This window comes from Hemitrygon akajei, chromosome 13 (genome assembly GCF_048418815.1).
Source record: "Hemitrygon akajei chromosome 13, sHemAka1.3, whole genome shotgun sequence".
In the NCBI taxonomy this organism is placed as follows: Eukaryota; Metazoa; Chordata; class Chondrichthyes; order Myliobatiformes; family Dasyatidae; genus Hemitrygon; species Hemitrygon akajei.
In genome coordinates this window covers 89,034,732-89,055,729 of record NC_133136.1, presented here as the reverse complement: position 1 = coordinate 89,055,729, position 20,998 = coordinate 89,034,732, and the positions used below count along the sequence as shown (strand labels likewise).

At 42.2% G+C, this 20,998-nt stretch overlaps 1 protein-coding gene across 10 annotated transcripts in view; it reads left to right on the top strand.

Annotated features, from left to right (window-relative positions):
• shroom3 (shroom family member 3) overlaps positions 1–20,998 on the top strand; it is a 416,299-nt gene that overhangs the window by 346,454 nt on the left and 48,847 nt on the right. The window contains exon 1 of one of the 10 annotated variants that reach the window (XM_073065048.1): positions 20,172–20,301. The exons of 8 other annotated variants lie outside the window; for them this stretch is intronic. The gene's annotated coding sequence lies outside the window, so the exon portion shown is untranslated. Of the gene's footprint in view, positions 1–20,171; positions 20,317–20,998 lie in introns of those variants that run through there. One more of the 10 variants, XM_073065052.1, reaches the window with a different exon arrangement.

Below are 20,998 nucleotides of genomic sequence, written 5' to 3'. Positions count from 1 at the left end.
AACTTGACAGCTGTGTTCAAGGCCACAGTCCCCCCGATCTGCCATGTATATCCCTCAGCTTCCAAGTGTTGTCTGAGGCTAGTGTCATAATCTTTCTTTTCCATTGTTTTGTTCTCACCACCCACCAGGCATCCGTGTTGTGTCTGTCACAAATGCTTATTGCCTGCTGACGCATTGTCCACTCACCTATGTGTTTCAGGCTGTAATGTCCCTGACACAGAGAGGGTCTCTGGCCATCGATGCTCATAACCCATTCTCCAAATCATGTCCCAGGCAATACATTTTCAATGGAAAGCTGGGGTAGAATTGTTCGTCTGACTGAGGCACAGCCAAGGTGGGAGTGGTGGATATTGACCAAAATGGCATTAATGGGCTGCTACCATACCCATCTAGCCTCACAGATACAATGCACGTGGATTTCTAGGTTGAGTTTACTTTTGCAAAGAAATGAAACAATTAAGCTTTAGCTATCACCTATTTTCATGGACATTTTGAAAAATATGAGGTTTGTGTTTCCAGGTATTTTTGGAATGGATTTAAATTTCCTAGTTGCTACAACAGAATTAGAGTTTTCAAATTTGTGTTGTCCAGATTACATAAAGTAGATGCCTTCCTTATAAATTACAGAAGATTACAATGGGTTGACGTAATTCATGCTAAACAATCTTCCTCTTAGTTCCGTACTCCATAGCCATTCATTTTTCTCACCGAATATTATTATTTCAAGAAGTGCATTTATGAATTGTGCCTTCATTACTTTTAACCTGCAAAGCATTCCTTGAACTAATTTTGATACAGTACACCAATGATGGGCTGATTGACTTCCCCAAGTGTAATTTGATTCCTCAATAAAGAGTTATTCCAGGTGATAGGATGCTGAAGAATCCTAGTTGACTACTTGAATGTTGAAGCTAGTTTTAGCTAAATTATTTCAGACTTAGCAAAGGTACTTTCATCTACATCAACCAGATATCAAACGGAGATATGTCTGGTCCAGTAATGTCACTGAGTAAGAATGCAACTGCCAATAATGTCATTGAGTGAGAATAGATGGAGAGATGTTGAATTTATCCTCATTTCCATGATTGGATCTGTTTTGTGTAGTCGAAGGGGTATGGTACAATGACAGTTCTCATAAAGATAGAGCTAATGATTCTTTTTCTGAAGATTTTGACTCCTTCATGCAACACCAGCTACTAGTAGGTATCTCATCCCAGGAGTTGCAAGGTCACTAATCATATTGTCTTTTTTCCTAGAATGCCATTTCTATTTCTGCACAGAAATATGAGCTCTCTTGGCCTTTGAGTTAATTATCCTTTTTAATATCAGGACAGGGGATTTCTAGGTCCATGTAAATATTTGTAGAACGATCAAGAAGCCTCTTTTAAATCAAACAGCAAATGTATGGCTGCCAGTCTTGAGCTGATTCATCATCGATGAACCTTCTGGTTCAGCAGAATGCAATTGTACACAGCTCTTGCTAAGGAGTGACCAGGAGGTCAGCAAGGACATAATTGTACAGCAATTACTTAGTCATTCATTTGGTGATTCCCTGAAGACGGGAAACAGCAGAAAATAATGACCAAAAACCGTGTTTGGCTTTATAGTGATCTCAGTTACCATGAGTATGCTGTTCCTCATTGACATTTAACAATGAATTTTCTGCAAGCACTTTTGAGGGCCTTTGAGAACAAAGTGGTCATAAAATTTCCAGTTGTTTCAAAATCAGCTTATATTGTGTCTGGAATGGACATCAAGTCAAGCCAAGTCACTTTTTATTGTCATTTCGACAATAACTGCTGGTACAGTACACAGTAAAAACGAGACGTTTTTCAGGACCATGGTGCTACAAGAAACAATACAAAAACTACACTGAACTACGTAAAAACAATACAGAAAAAACTACACTGGACTACAGACCTACCCAGGTCAAAACAGTGCAGGCAATACAATAAATAATAAACAAGACAATAGGCACAGTAGAGGGCAGTAAGTTGGTGTCAGTCCAGACTCTAGGTATTGAAGAGTCTGATGGCTTGGGGGAAGAAACTGTTCCATAGTCTGGTCGTGAGAGCCCGAATGCTTCGGTGCCTTTTCCCAGATGGCAGGAGGGAGAAGAGTTTGTATGAGGGGTGTGTGGGATCCTTCATAATGCTGTTTGCTTTGCGAATGCAGTGTGTAGTGTAAATGTCCATGATGGCAGGAAGAGAGACCCCGACGATCTTCTCAGCTGACCTCACTATCTGCTGGCTAACATGGATTTGTTTGTAAGGAATAGCAGTGATTGCTCCGTGACACAATAACTACCTCTTAAAAGTTTGGTTTAAATATGGAAACAGACCAGTTTATCTATTTCCTGCATGTTCTACTAGAATTGAAACATACAAGAATTCCCTCTGATGTAAGAAAAGTTTTACTTTTGAACTCAGATCTGTGTGCCACATACTCTAGAGTTAAATGATAAATAATTTCTCTGAGCACCTGGAAAAAATGCCTTGCTTTCTTTCTGTAAATGCATAAGAAATTATCTAAGTCAATGGTCTTTTTGATTTGAAATGTACAAGGTCAAAGCTGAGTTTATTACCAAATGCACATGTGCAATGAAAAACTTCCTTGCAGAAGCATCACGAGCACATAAGCAGTATTCACAGGAAAAACAAAAATTAAACATGAATATTACATAACTTTTACAAGAAAGAACACAATTATAACAAAAAAAACAAAGTCTATTTAAGTGTAGAGTGACTGTCAGAAGAGTGAAAGGGAACAGGTAGTCAGTGCAGAGTACCCCTGTGGCCGTTCCCCTCCGTCTCCATAATAAATATACCACTTTGGATACTGTTGGGGAGTGGGGGAAGGAACAACATACCTGGGAGAAGCTGCAGCAACACACACAAAATGCTGGAGGAACTCAACAGTCCAGGCTGCATCTATGGGAAAAAGTACAGTCAACATTTCGGGCCGAGACCCTTCGGCAGCAAGCATGTTTCTGGCACTGAGTCTGACTCTGGCTCAGAAGGGAAGGGAGTAGAAGAGGTGAGCTATAATAATAAAGGTTAGGGGAACAGAAAAGAGGTTCTGTGGAGGAGAACAAGATTTCCAGCTGGTTTGCCTCCTGGGTCCCAGGATCAGGGGCGTCACAGGTCGAGTCCACAGCATTCTTAAGTGGGAGGGTGAGCAGCCAGAGGTCGTGGTCCCATGTGGGTAGGGTGGGTGATGAGGTCTACAAAGTGAGTTCAAGGAGATAGGTACTAAGTTAAAGGACAGGACCTCCAGGGATGTTATCTCAGTATTGCTACCTGTGCCAAGTGCTAGTGAGGCCAGAAGTAGGAAGATCATACAGTTTAACATGAAACTAAAGAATTGATATAGGAGGGGCTTCAGATGTTTGGATCTTTGGGCTTTCTTCCAGGGAAGGTGGGACATATACAGAAGGGATGGTTTGCATCTTCAGTGGAAGGGGACTAATATCCTCGTGGGAAGATTTACTAATGCTGAATGGGGTGGCTTAAACTAAAGTTTCAGGGGGATGGGAACCAGAGTGTCAGAAAAGATATGATGTGGTTGTTAAGCCTACAATCAAAGTTAGGAATCAAAATGTTGAGTATGGTGGGATAAATGTTCTGAGTAGTGTATATTTCAAAGCAAGTGGTATTGTAGGAAAGGCAGGTGAGCTCAAGGCTTGGAATTATGATATTGTAGCCAATAGTGAGACTTGGTTGTAGGAGGAGCAGGACAGGCAGCTCAATGTTCCGGGGTTCCCTTGTTTTAGACATGCTAGAGCGGGAGAGATTAAAAGGGGATGGGTGGCATTATAGAAAAAGGAAAATGTTATGGCAGTGCTCAGTCAGGACAGAGTGGAGAACTCGTCTAGTTAGGCTTTACGGGTAGAACTGAGGAATAAGAAAAGTCCTGATGAAGGGTATCAGCCCGAAACGTTGACTGTACTCTTTTCCTAATGCTGCCTGGCCTGCTGAGTTCCTCCAGCATTTTGTTATTAAGAAAAGTATAACCACATTAATGGGATTAAATTATAGACCACCCAGTAGTCCGCAGGATTTAGATGAGCAAATTTGTAGAGAGACCAGAGACTGTTGCGAGAATCATAAGGTTGTGATAGTAGGTGGCTAAAAGAAGACATGGGGTTGCTCTAGCAGACAAGGTGAAGGAGGATCCTAAGTGTTCCTGAAGATATTTTAAGAGCAAAAGGATAGCAAGGGGGAGATTTTAAATGTATTTTTTGCATCAGTATTTATTCAGGAGTCAGACACAGTCTATAGGAGTGAGGCAAACAGCAGCAAAGTCATAGACCCTATAAAGCTTACAGAGGAGAAGATGTTTGCTGTCTTGAGGAAGATTGGGATGGATAAATCCCCAGAGCCTGACAAGGTGTTCCCTCAGACCCTGTGGGAGGCTAGTGCAGGAATTCCAGCGGTCCTAGCAGAAATATTTAAAACATCCTTAGCTACAAGTGAGGTGCTGGACGATTAGAGGATAGCTAGTGTTGTTCCATTGTTTAAGAAAGGCTCTAAGAATAAGCCAGGAAATAATAGACCAGTGAGCCTGACATCAGTAGTGGGAAAGTTATTGGAAAGTATTCTCATGAACAGAACATATAAGTATTTGAATAGACAGGGTCTGATTAAGGATAGTCAACATGGCTTTGTTCATGGTAAGTCGTGTCTAACCAATCCTGTAGTTTTTCGAAGAGGTTATCAGGAAAGCTGATGAAGGCAAGGCAGTGGATGTTGTCTATATGCAAAGCCTTTGACAAGGACCCGCTTGGAAGGTTGGTCAAGAAGGTTCAGTGGCTTGGCAATCAACATGAGGTAGTAAGTAGACTTTGAGAGAGAAGCAGAGAGTGGTAGTAGATGGTTGCCTCTCTGACTGGAGGCCTGTGCTGGGCCCATTTTTATTTGTGATCTATATCAAGGATCTGGGTGATAATGTGGTAGACTTGATTAGCAGATTTGCAGATGATACCAGTATTGTGGGTGTAGTGGACACCGAGGAAGACAGTCAGAGCTTGCAGCGAGATCTGAACCAGCTGGAAAAATGGCAGATGGAATTTAATGCAGACAAGTGTGAGGTGTTGTATATTGGGAGGACAAACCAGTGTAGGTTGTACACTGCGAGCAGTGGGGCACTGAGGACAGAGGCATCTGGGAATACAGATTCACAATTGAAAGTGGTGTCACAGGTAGACTTTATAAATCAATGTATTGATTACAGGAATCGGAAAGTTATGTTTTGGTTACCTACCTATGGGAAATAATGTAAAAAAGATTGAACCAGTGCAGATAAAATTTACAAAGATGTTGCTGGGTCTTGAGGACCCGAATTATAAGGAGAGACTGAATTGGTTAGAACTTTATTCCCTAGAGTGTAGAAGATTGAGAGGAGATTTGATAGAACTATGCAAAATTATGAGGGGGGTATAAACAGAATAAATGCAAGCAGGCTTTTTCCACTGAGGTTGGGTAAGACTAGAACTAGAGGTCATGAGTTAAGGGTGAAAGGGGAAATGTTTAAGGGCAATGGGGGAGGGGAACTTCTTTACTCCAAGGGTCGTGTGAGTGTGGAATGAGCTGCGAGAATGGAAGGAGTTGCCAGTGCTAATGGTGGATGTGGGTTCAATTTCACCATTTAAGAGAAATTTGAATAGGTACATGAATGAGAGGGATATGGAGGGCTATGGTCCAGGTATAGATCAGTGGGACATAAGCTGATTAATAGTTCGGCACAGACTAGATGAGCTGTAGGGTCTATTACTGTGCTATGACTCTGTGATCAGAGTGGTCCTAAATAAGAGTGAATAAGGATTTACCAGTTGGTTCAAGAACCAAAGGGTGGAAGGGAAGTAGCTGTTCTTGAGCTTAGTGGTGTTGGATTTCAGGTAAGCACCTCTTTATTTTAATTCCTTTGTCTTATCCACCATCGCTGATGATAAACAGACTTGTAGGCTGCTGCCTTACCTGTGCCATTGAGAGGTGTGTGGAAATGACATGGTGGGAACTCCCCCTTCCTGAGTTCAAAAGTTCAGCAGGTGGAGTGTGGATACAGAAACCCTAAAACTAAGAGGCAAGAATTGTCCAGTTGATCCGGCCTGTTTGAAGATAGCAAGCTGCCGCATTCACCATTCTTTGTACTATCTATAGTTTACTGCATTTTCATCTTGGCAACAAAAAGGAGCATTTTACTATCAAACAGTTGCCTCCTTGGTGAAGGAAGTACTGCAGTGTTTGTCAAAGGGAAGAACAAGTTCATTTGGCAGAAATGAGAACAAGTTTTGTAAAAGGCAAAGAATAATATCTCAGAGTTAGAAACAAGAGTGGCGCGTGCTGGGGATAAACCTCATGTCAGGTAGCAGAGGGAGGCTCCGAGTCTTATTCCAATATTGTCCAAATCGAGACGAAGGAGCTTAATTCCAAAAGCAAGATGAGAGCAGTTGTTGTCAAGGTAACTGTTTAACCAAGCATTACCACTAAAAACTGAAGTAAAACTGAAGTCAGTGATAATTGTGAGAGTCAGTGATAATGGCTGGAATCATAACTTGGTCAAAGTAAAATTGTTGTAATTATTCTGCCTGATTATCCATTTAATGGTGCTGGGCCAATTGTATTCATCTATTTCATTAACAACATCATTGCTCAGGGATAATCTCTTTTCCCATTTCTTCTGAAAGTGCAGCTGCCCTGCTCGTGCAGCAGGAGCTGCACATCTTCAGGCTTGGGCTGACAAGTACATTCAGCAACTTTATGAAGAAACTTGCGAAGAAAGCATGGCATGGCTCTACTTTCTTAGAAGTTTGCGAAGATGAAATGCCAAATCTAAGACTTTGACCTCTATAGATGTATGGTGGACAGTATATTGACTGGTTGCATCACAGCCTGGTATGGAAACAACAATGCCCTTGAATGAAAATCCTACAAAAATTAGTGGCTACAGTCCAGTCCATCACAGGTAAAACACTCCCCACCAAAGAGCACATCTACATGGAGCGCAGTTGCTAGAAAGCAGCATCCATCATCAGGGACCCCCCACCACCTCTAGTTTTGCTGCTGCCATCAGGAAGAAGGAACAGAAGCCTCAGGACTCTCACCACCAGGTTCAGGAATAGTTATTACCCCTCAGCCATCAGGTTCTTGAACCAAAGGGGATAACTTCACTGAACTTCACTGGCCGCATCACTGAACTCTTCCCACAACCTATGGACTCACTTTTAAGAACTCTTCATCTCATGTTCTTGATAGTTATTGCTTATTTATTTATTATTTTCTTCTTTATTTTGTACTTGCACAGTTAATTGACTTTTGCACATTGGTTGTTGTCCACCCTGTTGGGATGGTCTTTCATTGATTCTGTTGTGTTTCCTGAATTTACTGTGAATGCCTGCAGGAAAATGATCTCAGGGTCATGTATGGTGACACAAAGGTACTTTGATGATAATTTGACTTGGACCTTTCTGATACTCCAGTAATTCAGTGACATCACCATTCTGAAACAGCCCGATATCTGGGGGGATGTTTGTAGTCACTGTTGACAAAGGCAAAAATTCTGTGGCTGGAAGAGCGGGTTAGAGATCAGATATTCTTCACTGAGTGTCTCATCTCTTAATTCCCCAAAGCCTTTCTACCACCACTAAAGAGCATCTGAAATAATAATTTGGAGCAGAGATGACTGATATCCAATGACCACAAACATCTGCTGATGTACCAGAATCACATTAACCAGTGGAAAGTTTTGCCCTTAATCCAAGTGACCTCATTTACCCCACTCTCTTTTACCACAATGAGTAATCATCTCAACTTCAGTTACTCTCATCTCAGTTCTTAAATGTAGTGGCGCTGTTTGTGCTGTGTCTTTTTATTGGCTCATGTTGTCTGGAGCTGACGGGCTCTGGTAAAACAGTAAGTGGATGATTGGTGGATTCAGATTTGGACTTATTTATAACATGTACATAGAAACATACAGTGAAATATGTTGTTTGTGTTTGCAACCAGAACACCTAAGGATATGCTGGAGGTAGTTTGCGTTGCCACATATTCCTGCACCAACATAGCATGCTCACAATGTTCAACAACCCAAGCAGCAATAACGACAGCAAAACAAAACGACAACAGCATAATAAGCCCCTTTCCCTCTGATTAAGATGAATCTTAAGGATGTATATGGTATACATACTTCAATAATAAATTTATCTCTAACTTTGAACACAGCTGCCATTCTGTGTCACACATTGGGAAATTGCTGCCATTCTGTGTCATCAACACAGTGTAATCCACAAGTTAAAGATTGTGAATCTGAGTATTTTTGCTGCCATTATTGAGGCTGGAGTGTTGACTTGGAAGCCAAGGGTACTTTAATAGCCATCTCAATCAGCAGATGCTTCATTTCATTTTATTGTTTCATGAAATATTGAACCTGGTACTTCAGGGTGCTAACCAATCATCCCTTGGGGTGCAGAGTCTATGCACTCAATGTTGCTGAGGTCATCTGAAAAGAACATTGTTGCTTAAAAGCTCCTAAACCTTCATACTTAATATTAACTTTTAGAGTCATAGATTCATATAGCATGAAATAGGCCCTTCAATTTCTTGCATCTTTTGAGATAACTGTCCAGTGTTGTAATAAATTTTAAGAATATTAAGACACCTGAAATGCTGGAGGCAGCATCTATGGAAAAGAGTGCAGTGGATGTCTTGGGCGGAGAACCTTCAGAGGGACCATGGCCTAGCCTGCTGAGTTCCTCCAGCATGTTGTGTGTGTTACTTGGATTTCCAGCATCTGTAGATTTGCTCTTACTTGTGATAAGAATATTAACTATACTTTCCTGTTCAGAGTAATTGATTGATTCCAATTATAAAAGCAATGGGTCATTTATAGTAAATTACAATTGATATGGAGATGGAGTTGTTCTGACTACAGCTGCTAACTCTGTATCGTAGGGTCTACCTTGAAATGCATGAATATTGCACACTTAGGTAATCAAAATAAAGAAGTTATTGGGGGTATTTCCTCCATAGACTGTGTATAATTTATCATTAGAACAAGAGGTTTGTTACAAAATGACTTCACAATTATCTGCCCAGTCCTGCATCCAGCTCTGAAAATAAATATTGATCCTCATTTTTACCATTTACTGCTTCCCACCTCCCTCTTGTATCCACACATGGTGGACGTTCCTTACAATCTGACTATTTATTGTGCTGACATCCGGGCAGCAGCATGCCGAGTCTGAAGGATCGCGTTTGCCTCTGCTTCCACCGAGAGTCTTCCATTGCTCCAGGACTGAGCTTTGTTTTAATGGTTAAATGCTGTTTAAAAACCTAACATAATTTCTGTCACTTAACAGTTTTGTTTATCTGAAGGAGTAAAGTAAGAGATGTATAAATAGGTGGGACCTGTACAGATTGGATGGGTTGCACCCGAACTCGAGGGGGAGCAATATCGTTGCAGGTAGGTTTGCTAGCATGGTTCAGGAGGGTTTAAACTAATTTGCAAGGGGGATGGGACCTAGAGCGATAGAGCAGTGGAGACGTGCATGGAATGAAGCCAGATCTTACATATAGAGAGGCTTTGAGGAAAGAGAAGCAGAATGAAGAGTGTAAAGGTAGTAATGTAGAAGGGCTAAAGTGTGTGTACTTCAATGCAAGAAGCATCAGGAACAAAGGTGATGAACTGAGAGCTTGGATACATACATGGAATTATGATGTAGTGGCCATTACGGAGACTAGGCTGGCACCAGGGCAGGAATGGATTCTCAATATTCCTGGATTTCAGTGCTTTAAAAGGGATAGAGAGGGGGGAAAAGGGGAGGAGGGGTGGCATTACTGGTCAGGGATACTATTACAGCTACAGAAAGGGTGGGTAATGTAGCAGGATTCTCTTTTGAGTCAGTATGGGTAGAAGTCAGGAACAAGAAGGGAGCAGTTACTCTACTGGGGGTATTCTGTAGGCCCCCTGTTAGCAGCAGAGATACCGAGGAGCAGATTGGGAGGCAGATTTTGGAAAGGTGCAAAAATAACAGGGTTGTTATCATGGGTGACTTTAACTTTCCTAATATTGATTGACACCTGATTAGTTCCAAGGGTTTAGATGGGGCAGAGCTTGTGAAATGTGTCCAGGATGGATTCCTGTCACAGTATGTTGACAGGCCGACTAGAGGGAATGCCATACTAGATCTAGTATTAGGTAACAAACTGGATCAGGTCACAGATCTGTCAGTGGGTGAGCATCTGGGGGACAGTGATCACCGCTCCCTGACCTTTAGCATTATCATGGAAAAGGGTAGAATCAGAGAGGATAGGAAAAATTTTAATTGGGGGAGGGCAAATTATGAGGCTAAGAGGCTAGAACTTGCGGGTGTGAATTGGGATGATGTTTTTGCAGGGAAATATACTATGGACGTGTGGTCGATGTTTAAGGATCTCTTGCAGGATGTTAGGGATAAATTTGTCCCAGTGAGGAAGATAAAGAATGGTAGGGTGAAGGAACCATGGGTGACAAGTGAGGTGGAAAATCTAGTCAGATGGAAGAAGGCAGCATACATGAGGTTTAGGAAGCAAGGATCAGATGGGTCTATTGAGGAATATAGGGTAGCAAGAAAGGAGCTTAAGAAGGGGCTGAGAAGAGCAAGAAGGGGGCATGAGAAGGCCTTGGCGAGTAGGGTAAAGGAAAACTCCAAGGCATTCTTCAATTATGTGAAGAATAAAAGGATGACAGGAGTGAAGGTAGGGCCGTTTAGAGATAAAAGTGGGAAGATATGCCTGGAGGCTGTGGAAGTGAGCAAGGTCCTTAATGAATACTTCTCTTCGGTATTCACCAATGAGAGGGAAATTGATGACAGTGAGGACGATATGAGTGAGATTGATGTTCTGGAGCATGTTGATATTAAGGGAGAGGAGATGTTGGAGTTGTTAAAATACATTAGGACGGATAAGTCCCTGGGGCCTGATGGAATATTCCCCAGGCTGCTCCACTAGGCAAGGGAAGAGATCCTCTGGCTAGGATCTTTATGCCCTCGTTGTCCACGGGAATGGTACTGGAGGATTGGAGGGAGGCGAATGTTGTCCCCTTGTTCAAAAAAGATAGTAGGGATAGTCCAGGTAATTATAGACCAGTGAGCCTTACGTCTGTGGTGGGAAAGCTGTTGGAAAAGATTCTTAGAGATAGGATCTATGGGCATTTAGAGAATCATGGTCTGATCAGGGACAGTCAGCATGGCTTTGTGAAGGGCAGATCGTGTCTAACGAGCCTGATAGAGTTCTTTGAGGAGGTGACCAGGCATATAGATGAGGGTAGTGTAGTGGATGTTATCTACATGGATTTTAGTAAGGCATTTGACAAGGTTCCACACAGTAGGCTTATTCAGAAAGTCAGAAGGCATGGGATCCAGGGAAGTTTGGCCAGGTGGATTCAGAATTGGCTTGCCTGCAGAAGGCAGAGGGTCATGGTAGACGGAGTACATTCAGATTGGAGGGTTGTGACTAGTGCTGTCCCACAAGGATCTGTTTTGGGACCTCTACTTTTCGTGATTTTTATTAACGACCTGGATGTGGGGGTAGAAGTGTGGGTTGGCAAGTTTGCAGACGACACAAAGGTTGGTGGTGTTATAGATAGTGTAGAGGATTGTCGAAGATTGCAGAGAGACATTGATAGGATGCAGAAGTGGGCTGAGAAGTGGCAGATGGAGTTCAACCCGGAGAAGTGTGAGGTGGTACACTTTGGAAGGACAAACTCCAAGGCAGAGTACAAAGTAAAATGGCAGGATACTTGGTAGTGTGAAGGAGCAGAGGGATCTAGGGATACATGTCCACAGATCCCTGAAAGTTGCCTCACAGGTAGATAGGGTAGTTAAGAAAGCTTATGGGGTGTTAGCTTTCATAAGTCGAGGGATAGAGCTTAAGAGACACAATGTAATGATGCAGCTCTATAAAACTCTAGTTAGGCCACACTTGGAGTACTGTGTCCAGTTCTGGTCGCCTCATTATAGGAAGAATGTGGAAGCATTGGAAAGGGTACAGAGGAGATTTACCAGGATGCTGCCTGGTTTAGAGAGTATGGATTATGATCAGAGATTAAGGGAGCTGGGGCTTTACTCTTTGGAGAGAAAGAGGATGAGAGGAGACATGATGGAGGTGTACGAGATATTAAGAGGAATAGACAGAGTGGACAGCCAGTGCCTCTTCCCCACAGCACCATTGCTCAGTACAAAAGGACATGGCTTTAAGGTAAGGGGAGGGAAGTTCAAGGGGGATATTAGAGGAAGGTTTTTCACTCAGAGAGTGATTGATGCGTGGAATGCGCGGTGAAGGCAGATACGCTAGTGAAGTTTAAGAGAATACTAGACAGGTATATGGAGGAATTTAAGGTGGAGGGTTATATGGGAGGCAGGGTTTGAGGGTCGGCACAACATTGTGGGCCGAAGGGCCTGTAATGTGCTGTACTATTCTATGTTCAATGTTCTATATATTGAATTTGCGTATTGTATGGTTTGGTGTGTTAAATCTGTCCTATTGAGCTGGTATCACTTTCAAAGAGAATAAATTGCAACAAACAAATGAAATTATTGTTGTATATTTAATATTTAAGTAATCTTGATTGTGTGTGTGTGTATATATATATATATATATATATAGAGAGAGAGAGAGAGAGAGAGAGAGAGAGAGATGTTGATTAAGCTTTCTTGTTCATTTAAATCTGTAGATATGTTAATTGCATACACCATCAAGTAAACTTGAAGTTAGACCTGCATTTCTGGACTCTCGTGTCTTCCTCTGAAGATACAAAATTTAACACTTACCATCTTTTAAAACCACATCAAACTACAATGAAACTCTTATAATCCAGCACATTCGGGACTTTGATGTTTATGGATTGGCAGATCTTCCAAACGATTGACTGTTATTTCTATTAATAGCACATTTTATATCGGATTTTATTATAGTATAGTAACTTTTTATTGAAGCAGGCTTTTATTTTTTATTGAGAGGGAGTGTAGGAACAGGACCCTGGAGTGCTGGAGTATATGATGAGTGGAAAGGGAGCTTACGAAAAGGAGTTGTGGTAAGAAGGAAGAGAACACAAGAGCTGAGACCCTTTTGAATGAAAAGGAAGAAGGGAACTAGGACCCAGATATATTAAAGTAAGATCCAGGGGGATGGAGAAGACAACAAACATTACTTGGTGAGCCAGATGTCAAACCACGGGGATTTTCAAATAGTTGGATAGCAGACTATCAGAGTTTTACTATACCTGCTGGTTCAATGCACGAATTTTCAATACAGTATTTTAATTGTTAGTAAATATGCAAGATGTATTCTTTAGATTAGGTTGTAAAACACCCTTACAGAGTAAGTGTGAATGATTTTAACATGATACTATTTCTGATAGAGTACAATTTCTGATAAGCTTGCACAGGCATTTTTCATTATAATTGTAGACTTGGTGAAATTTGATAGCACTTTATCTTTTAGCACAATCTGGATAGACTAAATTACAGGGGTGGCGATTAAAAAGCTTTCAAATGATAAAGTTACTGACCTTCAAGTTGAAGGGAAAAAGATTATTTGCAGGAAGATATCAACAAATGTAATTAAGTGGACAGAAGAATGGCAAATAAAGTTCAGTCTGGAGAATCGTGAGGTAATGCTGAGGGCAAACGAGATAAGGTAATCCACAGTAAGATACTGCAATGTGAGTAAGAGCACAGTGGCTATGAAGAATCTGTCCGCAGCCCCCTTGAAAGGAGTAGGACAGGCAAGCAAAGTTGTTACGAAGTTGGGCACATTTCATTGCTGTCTTGGCCAAGGCCTATAATACACACTGCAACTGTATAACGCACTGGTTAGGCCACAGCTAGAGTTTTAGTGATTATATTACAGGAGACGTGATATCACTAGCGAGGTTACAAGGGGAGTTTATGAGGATGTTGCCAGGATTGGAGAATTTTAGCTATGAGGAAAGACTGGCTCAGCTGGGGATGTTTTCTTTGGAACAGATGAGACTGAAAGGAGATTTAATTAAGTTAATAAATCAAGCATGGCCTAAATAGATAGATGGGCAGGATGTACTTTCCTTAAAGGGAGGTCAAAACCAAAAGAAAATTTTTAAAAATCATAACCCAGATGGTGGTGTGGGTGTGTTGTTCTCTGGCTGTAAAAGTGAAGGAGGCAGACATCCTCAGTGGATAACTAATTGGACACTTTTAATATTTCAACATAAAAAGATGAAATACAGAATTTAAGGTTATTGACATAATATAATAGAATGAATGGCATTAAATTTCTGTTTTATTGATTAGAGACCAGCTCTAATTTTTAATCAGAGTCTCCAAAGGTCTCTCCTGAAACCTCTCTACCTTCCATCTCACTTTTGTCCATTGAAGCCATTGTCGGTAGAATCTCAGGTGGTGACGAGAGGGCGTACAGGAGTGAGATATGCCAACTAGTGGAATGGTGCCGCAGCAACAACCTGGCACTCAACGTCAGTAAGACGAAAGAGCTGATTGTGAACTTCAGGAAGGGTAAGACAAGGGAACACATACCAATCCTCAAAGAGAGATCAGAAGTAGAGAGAGTGAGCAGCTTCAAGTTCCTGGGTGTCAAGATCTCTGAGGATCTTACCTGGTCCCAACATATTGATGTAGTTATAAAGAAGACAAGACAGCGGCTATAATTCATGAGTTTGAAGAGATTTGATATATCAACAAATACACTCAAAAACTTCTATAGGTGTACCATGGAGAGCATTCTGACAGGCTGCATCACTGTCTGGTATGGGGGGGGGGGCGGTTAGGGGCCACAGCACAGGACTGAAAGAAGCTGCAGAGGGTTGTAAATTTAGTTAGCTCATCTTGGGTACTGGCCTATAAAGTACCCAGGGCATCTTCAAGGAGCTGTGTCTCAGAAAGGTAGTATTATTAAGTACCCCCAGGGTCCTTTTCTCACTGTTACTTTTCACTGTTACTTTTCACTGTTACTTTTCACTGTTACTTTTCACTGTTACTTTTCACTGTTACTTTTCACTGTTACTTTTCACTGTTACTTTTCACTGTTACTTATCACTGTTACTTATCACTGTTACTTCTCACTGTTACTTCTCACTGTTACTTTTCACTGTTACTTCTCACTGTTACTATCGGAGGGAGGTACAGAATCCTGAAGGCATGCACTCAGCAATTCAGGAACAGCCTCTTCCCCTCTGCTATCCGATTCCTAAATGGACATTGAACCCGTGAACAGTACCTCACTTTTTTAATATATAGTATATGTTTTTTTGCATGATTTTTAATCTATTAAATATACATATACTGTAATTGATTTACTTATTTATTATTATTTTATTTTGTTTTTTTTTCTTCTAGATTATGTATTGCATTGAACTGCTGCTGCTAAGTTAAGAAATTTCACATCACATGCCGGTGATAATAAACCTGATTCTGATTTTTTTAGGAGAAAACCAATGTCTAGTCTTTCTCCTTCTGACATTGGTTTTCCCTTGCACTGCTGAGATTGCCCTATATTTTTCTTTGGCAGGGACACCGAACATTTGGTGTCAGGTTTGTTGTCCTGCTTTTCATGGGTGTGTGTGTCTTCTTGCATTTTGACTGACATTACCATGCAACTAGAAGGTGCTCTCTTTCCAATTATGCAATTTGTAAAGATCCAGCCTCCAGAGTCAATAGGTCAATTTGCCTGCTCATGCTGGACAGACCTGGGGAATGTTGCTGGGCTGCGTTGCTGACAATGGAAATAGTTTGCCTCCCACTCACCTCAAAGGGCGGGTTCAACTTGTTGCTTTACAGTAGCTTTTAGATCAAGTTCAACATACAACTTAGGTAAAGCTGTTAGTGGTCACAGGTTTATCTTCAGCACACGTGGACTCAATTATTTGAAGTATTGCTAAGTGATTGGTTTCTTGGGGCTGAGAAAAAGCGAATTAATTATGAAGTGTTTAATGTTGCCAGTCATAGTTTCTTAGTTATAATTTTTCAAAAATACTTGGGTGTGTTCATATAAACTCATGTGAATGTCTCAAAGATTGACACTAAACAGAAATTACATTTTGCAATTTTCACTTGCAACTTAATATTAGTATCAACTGTTTGAGGAGCTGAACTTTTGAATTTTTTGCTGCTGTTAAATTCCCTTTTTGTTGAGGCATTTTTCTTTTGGATTTCACCTTATCATTTGGGAGGTCCCTCAGCCATTGGGAATACTTGCTTCCAGTAAAGGAAGGATTCTCAGACCCTGCAGCTGGTGGAGCTCGACGGTGGCTGGTGGGAAGTTGTCTGGGGTGGAATGTAATCTTCCCTCTCTTTGTGCCTGGTCTCCACGTGGCTCCTATCAGAGATAATCAAATTGGTTAGACTTTTCCCAGGTGCCTCTCTCTGCCAGTCTGAGTAGTCTTGGGTCTAGGATTCCCAGGAGTTGGTGAGGATGTTGGGACTTTTGAAGGAGGTTTTGATGACATCTTGATGCACCATCAATAACTCTCCAAGACGTGAGGCGAGATATTGGCTTTTATTGACTGGAAGAAAGAACAAGCAGCAATTGACCACCATGCTACATCCTGGAGACTGAGAGGCAGGGCTCAGGCCCCAATCGCCTTTATACCGGGGTCTGTGGGAGGAACCACGGTCAGTGGGAGGAGCCACAGGAGCAGTCAGCGGGGGGGGGGGGGGGGTATGTCCAGACAGGTATATGTAGTTCACCACACATCTAGCAATCAATTATGATGGCAGTGCCGTCTCCAGAGTCCTTACTCCAGAAGTCTGGTATTAGGTGTGCAGAATTTGTGGCCTAGACTTCAGGATTGGCTCAGCATGACCACAGCCTTGATATTAGGGATGTTTACCCAAGTGAGGACGTTGTCATTGCTTCACCTATCCTGCTGGTGAGTTAGGAAGCAGTCTTAATGTTTTTCTTTCCTTCCTTTGACATCGCCATGGATACAGGGGACTGGTTACTGCAGGTGACAGGTAGACTTTAGTGCCCTGCTTGAGGACTTGCCCTTAAACATTCTTTCTGCTGCCAAAGGAAGATCAAATAAATGTGTAGAGTGTTGGATCTGCTGTGAGTCAAGTGCTGCTGTTCACGCTTCTGACGCAAGACTGCCCTGCTCCGTCCTGTTCAAACCAAACCGACAACAGTGGTGGTGGGCCTCATCAGCAACGACGACAAGACTGCATGCAGAGAGGAGGTGGAATGGTGTGAGCACAACAACTTGAGTCTCAACGTGGACAAGCCCAAAGAGATGACTGCGGACCTTAGGGAGGTGCAGGCTGACCGCTCCTCACTGCACATACACAGCTCCTCCATGGAGCACCAGGCTTCTAGGAGTGCTCCTTATGGATGATCTCATCTCGTCCCTCCACACTACTTCTTTTGTCAAGAAAGCACAGCAGCATCTCCACTTCTTGAGGCGAGTGATGCTTCTTCCCCTCCCCATGTTTTAACCACTTTTTACAGGAGTACTATCAAGAGTGTCCTGGCCAGATGCATCCCCACCTGGTATGGGAATTGTAAGGCATCACACCGCAAGTACCTACAAAGAATTGTGAGGACTGCTGAGAGGATCATTGGTGCCCATTTTCCATCCATTAGAGATATTTATTAGGAGCGCTGCATGCGCAGGGCCCATAGTATTGTCAGAGATTCCTCCCATCCATCCAACAATCTCTTTGACCCCCTACTATTAGGACAAGAACTGTTAGGATGGAAAACAACTTGTTCTTAAGACTACTGAACTCCCTGCTATCACACAGGTGTCATCGCGTACGAAGCGCCAGTAGCATTAGACAGTTTACTTTTAACTTGTGTCATAAATGCACCTTATTACTTGTTAATTTATTTGTGATAGTATATGTTATGTGTGTGTGAGTTATACGTACTGTGTTGCACACCTTGGTCTGGAGGGACATTGTCTCGTTCGGCGGTATACATGTGTACGGTTGAATGACAATAAACTTGAACGAACTTGATGCTTGTAGGCACAGGTCACTACATTTATTCAACAGTTACTTCAGCAGTGCGATCACAGCGAATATTACCATTTCTGGCCTTCTGATGGTGTTGCCCACGAATGTCAAGGGAAGGAGGCTGGGCTGGGCTGGGCTGGACTACAGGTGAGTGATGTTAAGAATGGCACCTTCAGCCCAAAAGCCTGTTGTGGTCCAGCACTCGTTTAATTTGGGAAGGACTGCTTCACTTACTGAAGTAGGTATTGTGCAGTAATCAGCAAACGTCACCAGGTTTGACCTCATCCTGGAAGGTAAATTGGTGATAAAACAGTTGCAATCAGCAGTCGTAGCAATTAGCTGAAGAATTCCCACAGCATTGTCCTGGGAGATAAAGCGATTGACCTCCCAACAGCCACTGTAATTTGTCACTCATTTCCTCAATGTGACAAATGCCTTCCGGAAGAGGAGTGATTTCCTTTGAACCCCAGTGACTTCGACTTTACCGAGGCTTCTTGATGCCACACTCCATCAAATACTGATCGGAGCATTCACTCTCACCAATGCCCATTCCCCCACCCCACACACAACCTTCATCCTCTGGAATCCAGCTCCTTCATTCACATTTCTGCCAAATTCATACTGACGTCTGGAGCCAAATGGTGCTGCAGAAATTCAAGCTGCATATCCACAAACTCTGAAAGATGCACGTCCAACTGCAGATGGTCAGAATCAGAATTGGCTTTAATATCACCAGCATGTGTCATGAAATTTGTAGTAGTGCAGCAGCAGTACAATGCAAAACATCATAATAAAAGCTATGAACTATAGTAAAAATTATCTATAAAAAGTTAAGAAGTAGTGAGGTAGTGTTCATGGGTTCAATGTCCATTCCGAAATCTGATCGCAGAGGGGAAGAAGCTGTTCCTGAATCATTGAGTGTGTGTCTTCAGGCTTCTGTACCTCCTCCCTGATTGGAGCAATGCGACAAGGGCACATCCTGAGTGATGGGGGTCCTTAATGATGGATGCTGCCTTTTTGAACCATCGCTCCTTGAAGATGTCCAGGAAGCTGGGGAGGCTTGTGCCCATGATGGAGCTGCCTGAGTTTACAACTTTCTGCAGCTTATTTTGATTCTGTGCAATGCCCCCCCACCAAATCTCCTCAAACTCCTAATGGAATATATCTGCTGTCGTGCCTTATTTGTAACTGCATTGAAAAGTTAGGCCCAGGATAGATTTTCAGAAATGTTGACACCCAGGAACTTGAAATTTCACATTCTTTCCATTTCTAATTTCGATGAAGAGTGCCCTTACCCTTGCTGGTCCCTTGTCTTACCCTACAATCACTTCTTTGGTCTTACTTGTAGTGCTTTGGTCTCGCTACTTTCAGGAAGTCCGCACGAAGCAGGAGATGAATGAATCTTCTTACGGACAAGTTTTCAAAGGCAATTGATAAGAGTTAACATGGTGAAAGGCTGTCAGAGAAAGTTGTGTTGGGTAGAGTGACGTGATTTTCCGACATCAAGCTGGAGTAGCGGCAGTCCTAAGTGAGGGAACGGCAGCAAATGGGGAAGGTCCTTCATGAGACATCATTTCAGGTTGCATAGTGATTCAAAATCTGTTATTCTTTAGTTGTCGTCCCTGATCAGTGTGAAAGTGGCGAGCAGTAGGTTCGTAATGACCTTTCTCCCCACCCACAGTAAGCAGCAGCCACCATTGCCTTTTATAATACGATGCTGGAGAAGGGGACTTGGTGAAGTAAGTGGGGGAGGGGACGTACAGGAATTCTGATCCTATACATTGGTTCTCACAAGACTTTGTACCATCACATTTCTATCAGAATCCTCTTTTATTTGATGAAAATGCTTCTTCCTTCTAGTGAGGGAGTGAGTGCCCTCACTCTGATTCCCTTTTCTGTGGTGTAATCATTCTGATTTTTGTTCCACTTACTGAGTGCACAACCACAGTCTCCTGTTTCACCAGTTACTGCCCATCAAACAATTGCGGTTCAACAATGCACTTCAATACCTGACCTTTGAACTTGAATCTTTTTCTCTGGCAATTTTCTGTTTCTAATATATTCAGCCTTAACAATGCTGTGGAATGCAGCCTCTCAGCCTCTCCGCAGATCTTTGCGTCCTATTTGTTTTGACAGGGACGCATGCCCAGACAAGGGCAAGGCTGAGCTCACAGATCTCCTTCCTCCCCTCCAGCTTTCAGTGCCTCTGGTACATGTTGCCAGCAGAAAAGAGTCAGACTGTACTGAAAGAAAAGCAGTTGAAGAGGAGGTTGTGCCTCGGTGCGAGGAAACTGGCTTTAGCTGAAGAGAAGCTGGCTGTAAGTCTGATGAGTGTGCGTCATTTTAATTATTTGTTTCTATTGTCTGTTTTAACTCTCTGAGTCTAAAACAAGCAGTTCTTGGAAAGACTGGTGGTGCATGAACGTCAGGCTGCATGTGTTGCTTGGTATGTAGAAAAAAATCAGCCTGCAGTTACAGGCTGTGGGTAGATTGAAAAGAATATATTTTACCGACAATCATAAAGAGCTAAAATTCTGAACTGTGGAATCCAACAGTCTCCACAGTGTATTCCGGAAAGTGAGTGAAGTAACTATGTGAGAAAGAGTATTCTCTGCGTGTGCAGATAACCGAGACTGTTTTGTACAGAATGCAATTCAAGCTTATAACTGAATGCATCCAAATATATTTGCTGTTTATTCCATATTTTGTTTTGAGATATTGTCTGTATCATACCTAGTCTGTGTAAGGCAAGCAAACCCTAACCCTAATGCACTTATGGCCCATTGAACCAGCTTTCGATTCCTTCAATGTGATTTCCTTTACAAATTCCCTTTTAACACAAATTTTCCTGTTGGTCGAATAGCATAGTGAAACAAGCCATCTTCCATTGAATTAAGAATTTAAAATATGTTAATTTCAGTGGAGTGTACCCACTAGCACTACTCTTAGAAGGTTTAGCAAAGAAGTGCTTCCTCCTCCCTCTAATACACGGACTACTTCTGGAAGCATAAATGG